Raw genomic sequence first — 18,971 nt, 5'->3', positions numbered from 1 at the left:
GCAATACAATAACCATTCTAGAAATGGATGTGTGTTGTGGACAGCAGGCTGTATGAGCCCAATGCCATCAGTCAAACATGATAAGCACACCCCCTGACATTCAAACAAACATTGCAAATCAACACACTCAGCCAAAAATACTTTTCTATCAGCTGTGACACAGTAGAGTACATTTTGGTAGGAAAAACAACTACCACAGTTGTTTGGAAAGTCATTCCACATTCTGTTCACAAGATATTTACCTGAAAAGTCATGCCTTAATTCACTTATATTTTTTCCAGCTATGGAGCTGGGCAGCATAACTGCACAGAAAACCACAGTACCTGCACAGCACTGCCCAACCTCCATTTCCACAAACACAATTCTCTCATCAGCGTGTACTTTAGCACTTCCTGTGTGCTGATGAAAACCTTGTAGCTCAAACTAATGTCTTTCCTCCCCCATCCACACTGCAGCACTCAATATAACAAAGGGTTTTCAGTCATAATATGATTCTGTATATTATGCAAAGCTGAATATTTTGGTGTACTATAACCTTTAGGTAAGACCATGGGTGGCCCATTTTAAAGGATTTTTAATCATACAACTGGCTTCAGTGGAGGAGAGTATTTTTAAATATTTCAGTGAAACACGTAAGCACACTTTGCAGATGCGTCACTTAGGAAACAGATGTGTTGTTTCAGTGTTTCATAGTCAAAAGCTGTACTTTTCCATCTCAGGAAATACAGGGCTGTAGTATTAATTAATTAAATACTGACATGCATTGAATAGAAGTATATCTAAACCCTTCAATGAAGGTGAAACAGGGCAGTCTTCCTGAATCTGAAGATTGTACTGAGGAGCTACTTGTCTTAACTTGACGAAAGAACCAATTCAGATACCTCACTTGAACCAAATTCAGCCTGCTCTTTAACACAGACTTGTTTCCAAAGCCTAAATCACTGTTAGAAATGAAGTCTGTGTATTAACAACATGCCAGAATACCCTATTTTCTGCTTATCTTAGAGAGATACAGAAGACTACGACTGGCAAAAACTAGGAAGGCTGATTGGGGCAGGGGAACCTGCACGGGTGAACCCACGAAAATCTGTGAACTCTTCAAGTACTAGTGAATTTTTCTGTCACTTTTTGGAGATATAAAGAAAAGGAAAAGGGCAAGTGATGATTTCCTTACCATGGATAAAAAGAAAGCACAAAGAGTAACAGACCTTCCTACAGAGTATTTCAGAAAGACATTGCTGAAGGTGAAAGAGAAGCCCTCCCCCCAGACAATAAAGTAACAGACCACCATGTTTTCATGTTATACTTGATATAAACAGTACAGAGACATCACATTTCCACACAAAACTCCTTGGAGCTGAGTGGATTGTTCTCTAGTAAGCAAACCCAACAATTTTCTAGGCTAGATCCTCAACACAAGTAGCCTATAACACCAGAAATTAATTGCTAGTATAGCTTTTGCTCAAGGGACAGCCAAAACTGGCAAAGAACTGTACCCCAGTACTTGTACCCTAAAGCGGAAATTAAATGACCACTCCCATAACTGTTGGCTTACATCAAAGCTATGAAAAAGCTTTAAACAGTAGTTTCCCTAATTACCAATTCTTTCTGCAGGCATTATCCCCTTACTGCCATAGCCCTGCTTACAAAAAGCAGGTCAAATCATCATGCAACATTCTTTGACTCTCAAAATACATTAAAGAGTAATTCAGCACTTGGGGGAAACACTATCAATGTAAAAACTGCTAAAGAAGATGGCCTTACAACTTAAAAGCAACATTTTCAGCTGTGACAGTCATCAGATTATGCACTATTTCATCAGTTTCATTTCTGGAACTGATACAAAATGTACAGACCTCTGCAGAATACAATTCTGCATATAAATGCAGAAAGAAAACCACAGAAAACAACCACATTTAACTTCAACTATCCTTTTTACAGTAAGTTGAATATGTAATTATTCTTTTAGGAACAATAAAAGATCTGTTCAAGTGCTTAAAATCAATGCTATACTGTAACAGCACAAAAGAGCATGTGACTGTATTTAATATTTAAGATTAAATAAGACTAATTCAGATTTTAAAGCAATCTGAATGCAGTTTCAAAAGAATTATTAGGAGAATTTAAATTGCTTGGCTGTGTTAAATTTGGAGAGAGGGTTACTCAATACTTAGTTTCATTAACTAAGATCAGTCATGGTCACTGAAAAGAAACTCTTGAATTCTATTTAAACAGACTTACAGCTTAGTGAATCTGAGGTAAACTTTAGCCAGGACTTCTCATGCTTCTAGGCAATTAAATTTTCTGGTCCTGAAATGGTAATTACTGCAACAAGGTCAGAAGACCTCTACTTTCAACTCAGTAATCTATAAAACACAAGTTGCTGACTTAGTAGAATTAAACAATCCCTAAAAACATGTCTTTTTTTTTTTTTAATAAATATAATGAACTGGCTCCTTACCATGTATCAGTACTAAACTCATTGGTCTAAACTACCTGGAAGTATCATACTTAAATTAGCATCAGAGATCATATTTTATGGCCTTCCCTATATATGCAATTTGACAAGCATAGGTGAGTTGTTTTGGTTTGTTTGGGGTTTTTTAAAAACGCATACAGTACACTTACACCTACTTTTACCCTAATGCAACTGAAAAATCAAGAGTTTTCAGTGTGCAAAACAAGGTGCTGCTGTAAAAGAGGGACATGAGATCCAGATTAGGCAAGTGAGAAGGTGAGAGTTTTTCTTTGGTTCGTGAAGGTTTCACTAATCTTATTAAGGGTTTAGAAAAGAAAGCAGAGCAGCCAGGCTTCCCCATGATCTTCAGCAATCTGGATACATGTTATGTGACCTTACACAACTCTCAAACACACAAATCACTGAAATGTAGAACCCCTAAACATGTGAAATGAATGCTTATATTTGGTCAACTAACCTCACAAAAAAACCTCTTTTCTACCTTGCTGCCACTTTTCAGGAAAGTTTTTTATTTTAAATTAATGTTTGATCCAAGTACAAGTAGGTCAGCCATCTACTCTGTAATCTAAATTGGACTGAAGTTCAAGGAAGTGGGACAAGAGGCCCTATGAGCTGACAGTTCTTGCTCGCACCATCACCATTGTGTTTTTGCAGTTAATAAAGCTGTGCCATCACTGACTGTGGAGCACTGAAACAGCAGAATGTAACCTGCATATAGAAAACAATCAAAAGCAGAAAAAAGAAAAGTAGATAACCCCAACCAAGCTCAATTTAGTGCTCTCTCAAGGGCAAAGTCTGAAAGATCCTGCTATTGAAAATTCAAGCACACAAGACTTACATCAAATAAGATTAAAGCTGATCACAGTGTTGAAACAAAGTCTTAGTAAAAGCAGGAATTACACAACTGCCTTTCTTGTCGTATATGCTGCTAACTTCAGAATTTTAAATGGCTACACAAGGATTCTCAATCAATTGCTACTAAAGGTACAATAACACACCTTTTCTCTTTTTGAATTTAACTTAACTCACATGTCAGTAACACCCACACTCACAAAATCGCCGTATGATAGTTGTAACAGCTGAGAAAAGCAGGCACAAATAGCTTCAGAATAAAGTGATCAAATTTCTTAACCTATTTAGTGTACTACAAATCATTCCACACATGATTCCACAAAACTGCTTAATATTAGACTCCAGAAAGTCTAGAGCCATTATATTCAAATGCAACATCATCTTTTAAGTGGAAATAGAATTCAATTGGTATTTTTGCATTATGCATAATAACATGAAGCAATCTCAACAGACCAAAGTCAGTATCATGTAATAAAATCATTCTGAATTATAACATCCAACTTGCACACGCTCAAAATGAACAGCTTGAGCTGGAATTCTAACAGGTACTTTGTGCATAAAACATATATGTAACGGTCTATATGTACACAAATATATAAACCCATATATAAACTAGAGCTTTAGCCTAGAGCTGTTTTTAACACATTGAGATTTTCAGTCATCTTATAAAAGGCACTACCAGGGTCCACATCCAAGGGATTTTACTACCTATCACTAGCAAGTGATCTCATGCTTCTGAATTCAGCTTGACTGTCTCACTAGGTTCCATCACACATTTGTCTCCCAAGGTTTGTATTTGAGATGACAGCTGGGATATATCCAGTGCCTGTCCAAGGCCAGGGTGGGGTGACAGTGCACAGAGACAGAACTGCACCATGACACTGTGGGCAGGGCTCTGTGTCCCTGCTCACAATAATAGCCAGTGCTCTACAATAGTTTGTGGTTATTGAAATGAGTCACCTGTCTACATATGACTGTCATTATAAAGCTGTATCTCCATATGGCTTGTCAGTTAAGAGGCTGAGCAGCAAAGGAATCAAAAAAAGGATTAAATTATTCAACAGCTGAAACAGCTGCAAGATGAAAGCTTCAATTATAGAGAAATACCTTCCAAGTTTAACTGAAAATAAGACTTCTATTTCCCCAAGAGAAAGAAAACCAACTGATGTGCTTATTCAACAAATAATAAATTTCACATTGACCTATCTTTATCTTATGGTAGAATAAAATAGATATATAAGACTTGGAAATACTGCAGAAAAAAGCATTAGACAATTAAGAAAACATGACAGAAATTGCATATAGAAAGATATTATTTATAATATTTTACAAGCAACACATATGATACATTTCATAATCACACTCTTTAGCATCACAATTCAAGTCAAGAACATTTCAGCTGAGAACACCTGTGAAACTTAAGTACAGACATTTCTCACTTCTGGTTCTGAAGCTTAAAGCCTTAATATATAAAGATTGTGAGAAAAAGTAGGCCTACCTCCAGAAAATCTCCTAAACCCACAAAGCTAATTCCTCCTCTAGTAATAAACAGTACCCACGATAACTCCTTGGTCACTTCAAGCTTTCTGGAGAAGGCAAGTTTCTCAAACCCACAAAGAGAATCCCTCTAGTAACTCCAGCCATGAGCTCATTTAACACTAAAGGCAGCTCAACAGCTGAAGAGTCAGGGTCACAAGGAACCTTCACACAATCATGGCTCCAACGAAAGCTTTTTCAAAGTTGGTTTGTCCTTACTCCCAAAGCTTAAGGGTAGAGAGCACATGAAGGAACAACTGTAAAAAATATTTCAAAACTATACTCTGGAGTATCTACTAAGGTTATCTCAGAGCAGGCAAAGTCATGTTTAAGACAGATGTGCAATTTAAAAAGAGAAGACTAAAGGCACAAAGGAGAGATGGTGAGTATAGCTGTAAGGGTTTTCTTGTCATTAAGTATTATTAACCTGTGGTATAATATCTGAAGAGTACACAGACAAATACTCCTATAGAAGTTTCTTTCTTTCCTTTTGTGTTTAACTTGAAATTCATTTTATACTGAAAAAAAATCTGTGCAACTGTCCATATCTGAAGGATAAAAGAGCTGCTTCACCAAGACAAAATATCTAGCTGATGCATCAGTTATCCAAAATTATAAAAATAGACAATACACTTAAAAACCAGCTATATTTTACTTCTAAAAGAGCATTGGTAAAGAATTTGCTATGTAGAGTATTCAAGAGCTTAATAACCTTGATTCATTAGACAACATGCGTTTATTCTCTATCTTGTGATTTATAAAACTGAAAATAAAACGTCCAACTCTTGCCACCTTCCAACAAATTGCCTACCTTTTCCCCTTATAAGAGATATGAACAATTTGAAAATTCAGTATATTTCATGATACCTTCATATCTACTTTATATTTATCACACTATCTTAAAAAGCCTGTAGCCATAATTCCAGCTGAAAATGTCAATTTCAAACCAAGGAAGGCTAATGTTTATTGATCCTGTCATGGACCAGTGACACTTTAGCACTGGAAATTCTGCTCATTTGAGTCTGACTATTGATGATCTAGTTAACTGTGACAGAGGACAGTCTTGCAGACTTTGTTTTCATCAGGAAAAAAGTCCATTACTTTTCAGGTCCACAGAAGATAAACATTAGATCTGTTTGCATTTTTAAAGCCAGATTTTAATTGGGAATTTGACACAATAACTGATGAAATTGGGAAAAGATGAGGATTATTGTGAGAGTCACAGGATCCTGAAAATTAATCCTGGGAGCAGATGAGGCTGGACTATTCAACATCTCTTCAAAGAGTGTTCAACAGCCACACTTTTCTACAGTAATCAGATCCCACAAGAAATACTTCAGCTGAGTATTTGTCAAGTTATGATGATCATAGAACTGTGCAGCAGCCTGACCTCTCTAGTCCAATCTTTCATGGGAAAGGGAGCCTTGCTGAGATTACCCAGCACCCTGTCCAATCAAAGCTTCAAAGTGTTCAGTGGCGGGGACTCTACAATCAATTATCTACCAATTCACAAGACATCACTCAACTTCTGAATGACACTGTTGCTTTTGTCTTTCTCATGGCCAGTTACATTTAGTTTGCTTTTTTACCTTTTGCACACACACAACTGTACTCCATTTTTCTTTTTTCTTATGCTGAAGTACAAGGCTACACAGATGAATCCTGCAGCCAAAGCCATTCACTAATCCTTTAACTACGAATTCTAATATGCGAAGACAAATTTTATGGTACTGGTACAACACAAAAAGTTCACACTATACTTAATTCATGTAATGACATAGGTCTTTCACTGTGGTCCATTCTGCATGACATAAATTGCAAATACTCAAGTAATTAGGCTAGAAAAACCACTCATTTGGTACACACATACTCAACAATTAGTCTTTGCCCTGGCCATGGTATGTCCTGGTATAACTACCTGCTCCTTATCATATGAACATATTTTTATTGTAACATCCACTGGCATGACATAAAGCTCTAAATCCAAACTATTTCAGATTTGCATTTCTACCACTGACACCTAAAACTCCTTTCAAAGGAAGGCACCTGTTCTTTCAGAAATATTTGTGTGTCTGTTCTTATTGATACACAAATTGAAGAATTTTAATAACACCAAAGCAGTCTAGCCAACATTTTGTTAGAATTAACATCCACCTGCAGTTCAGCTGTAAGCACTTTTTCTAGAAGAAGATACAATAGTTGCCACACAAATCTTCTGTTGGTTTTCACTCTGAGGCTCTCAGTAATGATAATGGTAATCATCTGGAATAATTTAGAACTGCAGCATAACTGTTATGCAATATCAGAAGAGTCCTACGGTTTTTTCAAAGTTCTCCCTGAATGCTTGTGTGAGAATATATGAACTATATCCCTACATGATTCACCAAATAAAGAAGTTTCTAAAGATAGCCTTTTCAACCTAAAAATAGTGCAGCAATAAAGAAGGCCGTTTGAACAGGTTTAATGCTGGCTCACAGCTGTGACTAAGTCCTAGCAAAAATTAGCTTTAAAGTTACTTTTAATAACTCCCCCCATGGTTCCAACTAACAATCAAAATGCATCACCACTGCCCATTTTCTTGTGTCTGGAAAGGTGAAAGTCAATGGAAGACAGCACCAGCACAGACAAGTTTGAGAAAAGTTCCTCCTAATGTCACTGATATAAAGTAATCTGGACACAATTATACAGGAATGCTCCTTTTAGCTTTGAGAAAAACTTCAGGCTCAAGGGATCCAATATATCCAAGTACAAAGCCAGCACTTTTGCCTATAAGATAAAGGCACTGAAAGCTTGTGCAAATTTTGAAAACCTCTAAATTAATATTTTACAGTCCTCTAGTTAGGGCATTTCAGCAGTAATATTCCAGAATATATTCAATGATTTCAGGATTTGGAGGCAAGTTACTTCCATAAGGCTTACTCAGCTTAACACAGATAACAATTCTGTATCAAGTTCTGAATTCCAGAGAAAACCAGAAGGAATCAATAAAAATTCTTAAATGAGTTTTCAAATACCTAACTTCTTGCTTGAATATTTAAGTTTCAGCAACCTAGCTTCAGACAAAACTCCAAGCTGTTGCATTTTCATTTTATATATTTGACATATATATGCCAAATCCCTACTTGTACTTGTCTTTTACCTGAGATGATTTCCCCCCACGTTAGGACAGAAAAACAACTGGGAAACAAGATATAAATGTCTTTTTAAGCTTATGTGGTTGGACTTCCAGGAGCACTTTCAGTATTCACAGCTACACAAACTCTAACGTCAAAGCCTAGGTGCAATATGCTATTCTTTGCACATTCCAATAATTCTCCTGAGCCACTTCAGCTGCATAAATAGAGAAAGTAGCTCAAATTTAATTCATTCTGGGAAGCAATGTGAAAATTCCTGGAGGATTGCAACAACAGTTGACAAAGCAATTTAACAAGAGCTGTAAGTTCCACATTGCCTATTTCTCCCCATTTGCAGTGTTGAACACTGCACAAGTTAATTGGTATTGCATTACAAAGAGAGTTTCACAAGACGTTCATAAAAGCTTTTTTTTCCCCTGAAATGAGATTACATAACTTTGTTCTCTAACTATTCTATAACTACAATAAAAAAATAGAAGGATTAATGTGATACATTTTTCCTTGGCAAATTCAAAACATATTTTGTGGTGTGCTTATAAAATCTTCAGCTTTAAAGAGCAAATTTGTGCAACAGATTTTGATGGTATTTTTCCTACCTAATAAATTGCATTCTAGTGAGTACAGATAAATTAGATGCTTTACACAACCCTGAAAATTAAAAAAACCCAAACACACTATAAACTTCAAAACTGAAATACTAATAAACTTCAAAACTGAAATACTAGCATCATTCACAACTCAGACATATAATATCAAAAGATATTACACTGGATAGCACTATTCACTCAGAAAACATAGTATTTTGTCCATATGTATGAAATAATCCATATGTGAAATAAATACTGCAAATGCAAAAAAATAAAGCACAAACCAAATAATATACCTTTAGATGTACTTGAAAACCTCCACACCTGTTCATTTCTTTCCTGCTGTGCAGTAAGACACCTTTGCAGTGACATAGAAACTTCTAAAATTATTACCGTAAAACTAGTAATTTTGTTTAGAAACACATTAATTACATGCTAAATTTAGTACTACTTTTCCTTAATTACACAAAGTGTTTCTCCAATGCCTAACAAGTAGAAACAAAGGTGCTTCCTATCTGCCAGCCTCTTTTGCAAGAAAGGGGAGGAGGCATAAAGGGGAGATCTCCAATCACAGTTTTAGTTTCTGTACAGGGCTAGTAAAAAACCCCAGCAAAATGGATCTCTGTAGACTGAAACACAACATCACATTTTATCATACTAATCAAAGTATAAAGCATAGAAACTATAGGTTATCTTGCATAGCCCAAAATAAATTCAGAATCATTGTATGATACTTGTTTCATTTATTTGTGTTTACCAGTTATGGATCTGTTTGGGACTGACCTGACAACCATTAACATTGCACAGCACAGATTTTACTCATGCCATCACACACCACAGGATTTACATTCTACCAGAAACTACGAAATAGCCTATGCTAAACCAAGAGCTAAAAATACAGTCATTTAATACAGACTAAATCCACATGTTGCTCTCTGATCTAGGGATGCAACCAGCCAAAGCAGAAGCAGCTGCCTATATACTACTCTGGACAAAGAATTTCTTAGCCAAATTCAAACTAATTTTATGATCAAATCTCATTTCAAGTAAATTTTAAGGTTCACATACAGATCACTTAAAACTATATGGATTGTCCTTTAATTTCTTCAAGTTTGTGTCTATGAACATAACTAATAAATTTGGTCCTAGCTCAATGAACAGACAAGACATTCATGATATCCCAGGCACCTTTACCAGTGCAGACAACAATTAAACAAAGAAAACCACAAAATGTTCTGCAACTGTTCTAAGATGTTCTCTGATAGCCAACCTAAGCACCTGCCTAAAGAAAAATAAATCTGCTGGTATAGTACTTCACTCAGAATAGCCAAGAAAGCAGATTGGACATATCCCAGAACAAAAGTAATCCAACTAAATCTACTTCTTGAATTCCAATAATTCTAAAAAAAAGCAAAACCAAAGCAAACAAATACCTCAAAACCAACAAAACCTAAACAAAATCCACCAAATTAGCAAAAAAACCCTCACAAAACCAAAAAGCACAAAAAACCAAACACCCAAAAACACAAACCCAAAGAAGTTTTAGTAAGGTAGGGAAGCAGTTTTTCAGTCTAGGAAATTATAGCAATGGCATGGGGTTTTGTACACCCAGATTTTACCCAGGGAGAATAAAAAACAAAAAAAAAAAAAAAGGAAGGACAATATTAACATTATAAAAACACACTTCATTCTTTGCACAAAATTGCATCAATTTTGGAAATTAAATATTGAATTGAAATTCAAAGCTACTTCTTCAACACTTAGTTTAACAATAATATGCCAACAGATTAATCTAAATAATTTCCTAAACAATTATTAAGCATTCACTTTTTTCTGTAAATACTGTATTTCATTACGTAAGAATAAAATATCAGCATTAAACCTTAGAAACACCGACATTATTTACAAGAGAATATTCTAAAAGTAAAAAGGCAAGGACTTTTGGCTCCTTTCCACTTGGAACTTGTTTAAATTTAAAAAGTATTTCAATTGTTGTCTTCCACTCCAAAATATTTAAAGCAAAAAAAATCAAGAGAACACCTACAAGTTTACCTTTAAATTGATGAATTGAATATAATTTTATACTTATTTTCTATTCACCTATACATTTAAAATTGATAAAAATCAATAAACAAGTTCAAGCATATTTGCAATTCCTTTAAGTAGACAGTGTAAGGGTAGAGTGTGAGTGTCAAGAAGAGTCACATCTTCCTCAGTTGTATTTCAGCAGTTCAGGTAGCACAGCTTCAGCTGCCAGGGCAAACAGTAATGTTGCATTTATATCCATTCAATTTCCTTTCTTTATTACACCTGACCACCTTTGGCATGCATTTGATTATAAAAACATCTGTTTACATTCAACATTTACTTTACAGGTCAACTTTACAGAAATCATTCATTGTACTCCATAGCTCATTATATAGCCTGATCACTTTGTTATGGCATAAATTCATTCCACTGACAGTGATTCTGATATTGTTTGTGCCACATCCCCAGTCATCCCTCCTGGCCCATCCCTATGCCATTGATTCTGTTTGGGAAGTCAGGTGCTAAGATTTATCCAGCTGAAAATGACTCTGCAAAAATAAAAGTTTTTTGCTGGACCAAAGAACCGAGCTGAGACACAGCACAGCCAAACACAACCACCACGGGGCACATAGCAAAAACAAATAGCTGAGTACCAGTGAAAAACTCATTTCCTGTTTTAGTCACAACACAGACTATCACTGGTTTTGACGTAACTTATCACTGTGAGTAGAAGCAGCAACAAACTTTGGAGCCAGTTTAACAAGCTACAAAATGTTATGCTAACACAAATAGGCAAGTACACAGATCACACACAAGATACCCTTCAGAAAAGGCTGGCACCCTGAAAGAAAGGCAAAAAGATTTTTTCATTGCTTATGTGTAAGCAGCAGGCATACAAGAGATTATTGCCTTTGGGAACATAAACCAAGACCATTTAATAACACAAACTTCACTGTACATGTCACACAGCTGAAGAGCTTGTATGTGGTTATGTAGAGAGAAAGGACTGGTCAAGAAATGAGTGGTGACATTTCACAATAATATTCATTTTTCATCTGAAATATTAGCAACTTTAAAGAACACTTAATACTCCACAGAGTCTCTGCATCACACCAGCACTAAGTGGTATCCACTAGAGGCCACTAATGCACACTGCACAACACAGCACACACAGCTCCTTCTGCAACGAGCTGCTGTGTGAAGGAGAATGGAACATTATTGTGGGGCCCTTGGGTCCCCCCCATGTTTCACCTTCCCAACTACAAAATTTGTATGGGATTTATAGGTGACAGTATCCTAACTCAAACAGCACATTGCATTCACCATGCAGGCACTCCATGCATCCATACCTCAAAAGAGAATGGATGACAGAACTAGAAGTCATCCTGTCCTGAGAAGCTCAGCTTCGGCAATCTGATAAAACAATATTACTTCAGTATTATTTTAATATTACTATACAATATGAGAATAACAGATAATTACACAAGATTTCTTTTAATAGCTGTCCCTAAAGCCACATTAGAAGAAGAAAACCACATTACCTTAGAAACACCTCTATGTAAAGTGGAAAAGAGGGCAAGTTCATAGTAACAAATATAACAAAAGCTAGAAATGACAGAAGATAGCAGAATGAACACAGAAATAGTTGTATTGGTAGACTGCAACTATAAAGCTCCTTACTGTAACAACCTTCATAATAATGCTATCATTCACTTTAATGTAATAACAAGGCAGAAGATGAATGTTGACAAATAACCTTATCTGAGTGGTATGATTATCAGCCTTCAAATTAGCAATTAAAAGGACTTAGGAGCCCAAACCAGGTTTATTCAAGAATTTTAAAATACTATTTGGGATGCTCTAGCAGGCTCAGAACAAAGAAACACCTTGACAATGACCAGGCATTCCCTCTTTCATGCTCCTGAAGGGAGCCTTTTCCCCCATCCTTGGAAAATTACCTGATGTGGTACAGAATAACCTCCAGGTCCTGGCCATGCCCCTCCTGCCTACTGCATCAATTAACCCATCCTGGCCAGAACCAAGATAAGTCAATTAGAACAAGTGAGATTGCATCTCAGCATACCAAGTTGATAATTATTATTACATAGTAAAAACAAAGATACTATACAACCAAATCCTTAGCATCACTTTCTTTTTTATGAGGACACCATACTGAGTGATGGTTTAGTTTTTTCTGATCAAGATACAGAATAATACAAGCTCAGTCTGATGTTACATTTGTTTTGAGCCCTGAAAAGACAGAGTCAAGAAATATTACAAAGCTGGATGTGTTAATCAAGTTACTGCCAAGCTATTTACCATTATTATTGGTGACCTGTGAACAGATCAGGAATCATGACTGATCTGCTGCCCAGACAAATTTCAAAAAAACCTGAGGAAATATAAAATAAGACCAAAATCAGTGCTGATAAACCTATCTGGACTGTTTGCTGAAATGAGCACAACATAAAGAGCCTAATTTGCAATTCACATTGGGCTGTATAAGACAAAGTTTAATTTCCCTATCTCATAAATATGAACTAATATTTTAAGCATGAAGTTTGAGGAATTCTGAAATGGAGCAGAACACTCAGCTGAACATGTTCAATGAATTTTAGAATATAAATAAAATGCAGTTAGGTAGCAGCTAGAAGTATATATTATCTGACTATACATCAGAGAGATTACCCTGTTAGGGGCAGCAAGACTAATTAGCTAACTGGGCACCTAACAGGGTTGTGGTAGACTCTACATCTATTTTACCTAAAGGGGAAATTTTCTTTGTGGATGTATCAAATGCCAACAGGGATCCATTCACACAAATCTTATGGATGGTCTTTTTCAAAACAGAGCAGATGATTACAAATGGTTCTTTCCTGGATTAAAGTCTATTAATCATTCCTTTGCATTTCTTCTGCATACTATTAGCAATTGGATAATTAACCTAATTACATCTTTTAAGAGCAGCAGCAATTAAAATCTGTTTAATTAAATAATAATATCTGAAAATGTCTACAGAATGCTAATGCATGATCCACATATCAAAACTGCCTATTCATTAAAGCCTTCTCCAATGCATGCTCCTGGGGATACAGCCAAACTTGCAGCCCATGGAGGACCCCACAGTGGAGCCATGAAAGCCCAAGGGGGACTGTGCCCCCCATGGGTAGCCCAGGCTGGAAGAGGCTTCTGGCAGGACCTGCAACGCTGTGGGGGACCCACACTGGAGCAGGTTGCTTCTGAAGGACTGACCCCCTGGAAAGGACCCACACCAGAGCACTCTGGTGTGAAGAACTGCAGCCTGACAGAACTCATGTTAGAGAAGTTTGTGGAGAGCTGTCTGCTGTAGAAGGAGAGAAAGAGCATGAGGAACAAAGAGTAGCTGAGATAAACGTGTGAAGAACTGACTGCAATGCTCATTCCTTGTCAGGCAGAAAAATCAGGAGTGAAGTTGAGCCTATGAAAAAGGAAAGGGTTGGTTGAAGGTGTTTTAGGATTTGGGTTTATTTCTCACTACCCTACTCTGATTTGATTTGCAATGAGTTAATTTTCCTGAATCGAGTATGTTTTGCCCATGATCATAACTGGAGCGTGATCTCTCTGTCCTTATCTCAACTTGTGAGCCTTTTGTCATAGTTTCTCTGCTCTATCCAGTTAAAGAGAGTGATAGAGTTGTTTGGTGGGCAGCTGGCATCCAAGTATGGTCATCTCACCATAGGACAGCAATGACACAGGAACAGAATAAAACTTTTTTTTCACTTAACTTCCCATTTAGAACTCTGTTTGCTTAAGACAGCATGGAAGTGTGCTTTGGGAAGCAGCACTATGAATCAAAAGTTATTGGTTGATCATTCTTTATGTGCTGGTTGTTACTACTTTCAGTTGCACCAGCTTTCAAAAACAACAAAAACCTCAACTCTCAGAGCTCTAACATAATAACAAGTGAGAAGGCAATACTCCCAGGTGTAGGTGTAACAGTTTCTAAGAATTTAATTCCCCAAAAGAGGGAAAGCTAACTACTCAGTTTATTTCTATCTGTATCTCAATGACACTAGACTGGCAGCATTCTTTATATGAAGCTCTCTAATGCACAAAAACTAATGAAAAGTTCTGTAAAAGAAATGGTTACCTAGTTTCTCCTATATAAAACAGTGTATTCACATTTTGGAGTGGAACTGTAACCTCACTCAACACATCAAGAACTCGGGAGTAATTTTCTTCAAATGAATTCCCTCTAGACCTTAAAGCAAGCTGTTCAGCAGCACTTAGAAATTAAGCACAATTATATGTTGACCGGATTACTTTGAGCGCTTAGATTATTTCAGGTAATTGAAAAATGCGTTTTGAAGCTTTTATCTTTAGCTGCTAAGGGATGAAGAGAACCTGAACACTTCAGAAAAACAAATTTTTGAGAATATTATTCAAGAACTGTGGAAGTAAGCATGCATACAAGTTGATATTGCATACATGTGGTTCCATTAAATACAGAGTTCATTTAACAGATTTGTACCTGTTTATTATCCATTTATCATTTCTCCCAAAAACAAAGCAGCATTGTTCCACTCAGCAGGGAGGTAGGTATCTGTCAAATGGCCAAGAAAGCCTCAGTTAAGGCAGAGGATGAGAGATTTAAGTCAAACCAAAACCATGTCCCGTTTGTCCTATGACTCACTGCAGATTATTTATTGAAATCTGTGCTTCACACTACCTCTTTTAAAAAGGGCATATTACGCATATTCACTCTGCATCTTTTATTTAACTTAAGTCAGAAATTAGAAAAATCCCCAGCTCATTATATTGTTTGTCATATTACTTTAAAGTTAATCAGTATGGCTGCGCCTCTGCCATTGAAAATTTTAAAAAAGTATTTTAAAAAAATCTTATTTTGATGTTCACCTACTATTGCTATGCCAGGTAAGAAGTTCTGTGCAAGCTGGTTTTGTAACCCAAAACCCCGGCTGTGAGATGCCAGGCACAAAAACTCTGCTAGACCTTTTGGAGCCCAGTCAACATACACATTTTGTTGCTACAATCACCAGGTGGCAATAGATCTACCTGGTATGTGGGAGAGATTAATGTACAATCATACATGAAAGTCAGACTTATAAGCCCTGTTTGTGCTATTCATGCACAAAGACACAATAAAATAAAACAAATAATATCACACTTCTGCAACAAGGACTTCGGGATGAACAGTACAGTAATACCAAGGTCAGCCAGTTTTATTAGTAGCAAATTACTTTATATCAGAAGCTAAGAGCTTGCAAGAACAGCAGAATTCCATGATACATTCATCACAACAGGCATAAGAAGATACATAGAAGAGAAGAAGAATAGGCATAGAAGATATAGAAGATACTTAGAACATACATTCACATCCACAGGGTCACTTAAAGTCTGAGTGGTGCCCATTTTCAGGGCATATACTACGTTACAGTTACAAGGTTATGTCAAAAGATGACATCAAATCCAGGCTTTCTGGTTTCAGCAAAACCCTGTCAAAGAAATATTTAATAATACCATAGAGATTTCTCATTTGCACCATTTCTGCTATTTATATTGCAGTATGTCATTCACTACTCTATTCTATTACATACACTAGGGTATGTAATAAAAGGCAAAGAAGGTAGTTTAAAATTTTTGGTCTATAGATACCTTGGAATTAGTTCTTTAAAACAGTCATACACAAGCAGAAAGGATTAACAATATGCACTGGCTCAAAGCCAAACTGTTTGAGATACAGTTTTCCAATACTATCAAAATGTTTACAATACCTTGTGTAAGCCAGAATAATTTTTAAGTATTTGCATAATCTAAAAATTTGAACCAAACCACCTTACCTAAAACCTGAGAGATATTTTCTTTTTGCCTTGGAGCTCATTACTGTGCAGTGTTACAATAGCCATGTTAGTTCTACCCCTATTTACTAATTAGGGCTGGGAACCTCCTCAAATATTGACACATCCTGTCCACCAAGATCCACAGGACTCTAACCAAGTGCACCAGTGGCTTAAGCACAATACCTCACACTTCAAGGAGCACTCATCAAGGCAGATTTTAGACCAAACCATTAGAGAAATTTGGATTATTCCCCTCCCCTCAGCAAGGCACCTTAAAGGACAACACATAAAGGAACAACATTCAAGTCTTGTGACAAACTAGACTATAGAGACTGTGGAATCAACTACAGGGTACAGCAGCTGTTTTACTATCCACTCCAGGTTATTCTTCTCAACCCCAGTGAGCCAACCAACCATGTAACATTCATATTAAATACAGCATTCTATTCAATCACAGAACACTTAGCTCGGTTTACCTCAGCAGTTACATCACTCTTTTAGTTCCTACTTTTTCCTTTTCATCTCCTGGGAATAGCTCATCGTTGCATTAAGTCAAAAATCAGTAACTGGGTTTAGTTGAAAGGAACAGTGTCACCTCTTGAAGTTCTGGGGATTACGACAGAGCTTGAATTAAACCCCATGTTACAAAGAAGTTGTTAATCTTACAGACTAGTCTTAAATTCGAGCATTAGATACTTCATTCCAGGCCTCAGGCAACAAGAAAGTCATTAAATCATAGTATTTTTTTAAAAAGCAGATATTTTAAGAACTAAAAAGGCACTCATTAATTAGTTAATATGAATGTTTAAAAATATATTAAAAATACCAAACCAAAAACCACCTTCAGTCTGCATCTACTCTTCTCCTGGCTAAATGCATGAGAAGATGCAGTTTTTCCAGGAGCTGTTACACTAAGAAAACCAGACACAAACTCAGAAACAGAAAGCTACCTTTTAGCTACTTTGTATTACAACACAAATTTGTACAAGCACAGGCAACTTTTGACTAAGCATTTAGTACAATTCCTGCAATCAACACAGAATTTTCTTAGCCTTCATTTATAGGCTACCTATTCAACCCACAGTCACCTTCAGGCTCATTTTAACCACAATCAGGGAAGCACAGAATTGACATACAGACATCTTTAAGCATGTAGCTCAATCAGCTCTAGAGCAGAAAAAGGCGTCCATATGCTCCACAGACAGACCACGAGAACAAAACTTCTCATTCCTGACACTAAATCATCCAAACATGTCACCTGGTAAAAATAACAGGTTCACTGATTTCAGACCAACATTCAAGTGGCTTGTCACAAGAAAAGAAGGCAGACATCTACCCAGTAGAAAGATAAATCATCTAGGTATTTTCTAAAGGCATTGTTTAAAAACATTCATAGACCACAATCAAAAAGCCATTTTATTATGATGGTATTTCAAAGGCATAAAAAAGAAAAAAAAATAAATCCAGATTTGTGAACTACTTCCCAAAGGCAGTTTGGAGCACTTTAGCACAGAACAGTCACAGCAAGGCGGCACCTGCACACCTCTTCTGCTCACCACACTGAAGCTGTGGTGAACAGAGATCAGGGATCTTTAAAATTATGCTGCACTGTGCTGAACAGACATGCTCCTTATGCAAATATGTGGTCCTGTTTAAGCTGATTCAGCCATAATTGGCAGAATAGAACTACTATCTTTGAAGGCAAATTGCAAGTTTGACGAAGTATAATTTCAGGCAGGTACAGGTATAAAACAGCCACCACATGAGCGTTCAGTGTTAATAACCTTAATAGTAAAGAATGCAATTAACAAATTTTGACCAACTGAAAAACAGCTGGCAAACTCTTTTAGTTTGAGAATGATCCTTTTGCTGCACTGAACCAGAATGAAAACTCAGTTCTTTACATAATGCAGCCTTCAGTATGGCTCTTATAATAATGCACTACTACTGCTTTAACTTTTAAAAGGGAAAGGTTTTTGGCTTCAAAGAAGAGCTGAACAGATGCTGGCATGAAATCCCAATTAGAAAAAGGGAATCCCTCCCCCACTCCCCAATATCAAGAGAGAACAGTCTCGGGCAGCCTCTTAAGCAAAAGGTCGTGGAGGACAACAGAAACAAAAGTGCCTAGCACATTCACGGCTCATTTTTTTACCCCAGACTGTGTCAAATTATCAAACTTACACAAACAGGCATAGGAAACGTAAGGAGTGGTGAAGTAGCTTTAAATTATCCTAGCTAATCTATAGTTTTAATCAAATAATTCAAGTGTTTAAAACTGCAAGACTGCATTTAGTTTTCAAAATGTTCGGTTTACAAAGGACAGCGTACACCACTTGTGTCTTTCTGGCTCCCTTTAGTGCTCAGGCAAAAGGATGACTAAATCTATCAGCTTCTGAGCCACTCCAAGCAGAGACAGCTGAGGACAGATACAGTACCCATTATGTTCTTCCCTAACCAGGTAGCCTCAGTGCACATAAAGAGATGTCTGTCTCTCACACAGACGTTTTGCTCTGGG

The 18,971-nt window shown here is 36.6% G+C and overlaps 1 protein-coding gene across 7 annotated transcripts in view; it reads right to left on the bottom strand.

Annotated features, from left to right (window-relative positions):
- PACSIN2 (protein kinase C and casein kinase substrate in neurons 2) overlaps positions 1 to 18,971 on the bottom strand; it is a 53,505-nt gene that overhangs the window by 33,724 nt on the left and 810 nt on the right. Inside the window, exon 2 of one of the 7 annotated variants that reach the window (XM_039719827.1) lies at positions 11,966 to 12,029. The exons of the other annotated variants lie outside the window; for them this stretch is intronic. The gene's annotated coding sequence lies outside the window, so the exon portion shown is untranslated. The remainder of the gene's footprint in view (positions 1 to 11,965; positions 12,030 to 18,971) is intronic. 7 annotated transcript variants of the gene reach the window in all.

The sequence above is a fragment of the Passer montanus genome, unplaced genomic scaffold (genome assembly GCF_014805655.1).
Source record: "Passer montanus isolate IOZ18808 unplaced genomic scaffold, ASM1480565v1 scaffold106, whole genome shotgun sequence".
NCBI lineage: Eukaryota > Metazoa > Chordata > Aves > Passeriformes > Passeridae > Passer > Passer montanus.
This window is presented reverse-complemented; position numbering and strand designations above follow the sequence as displayed.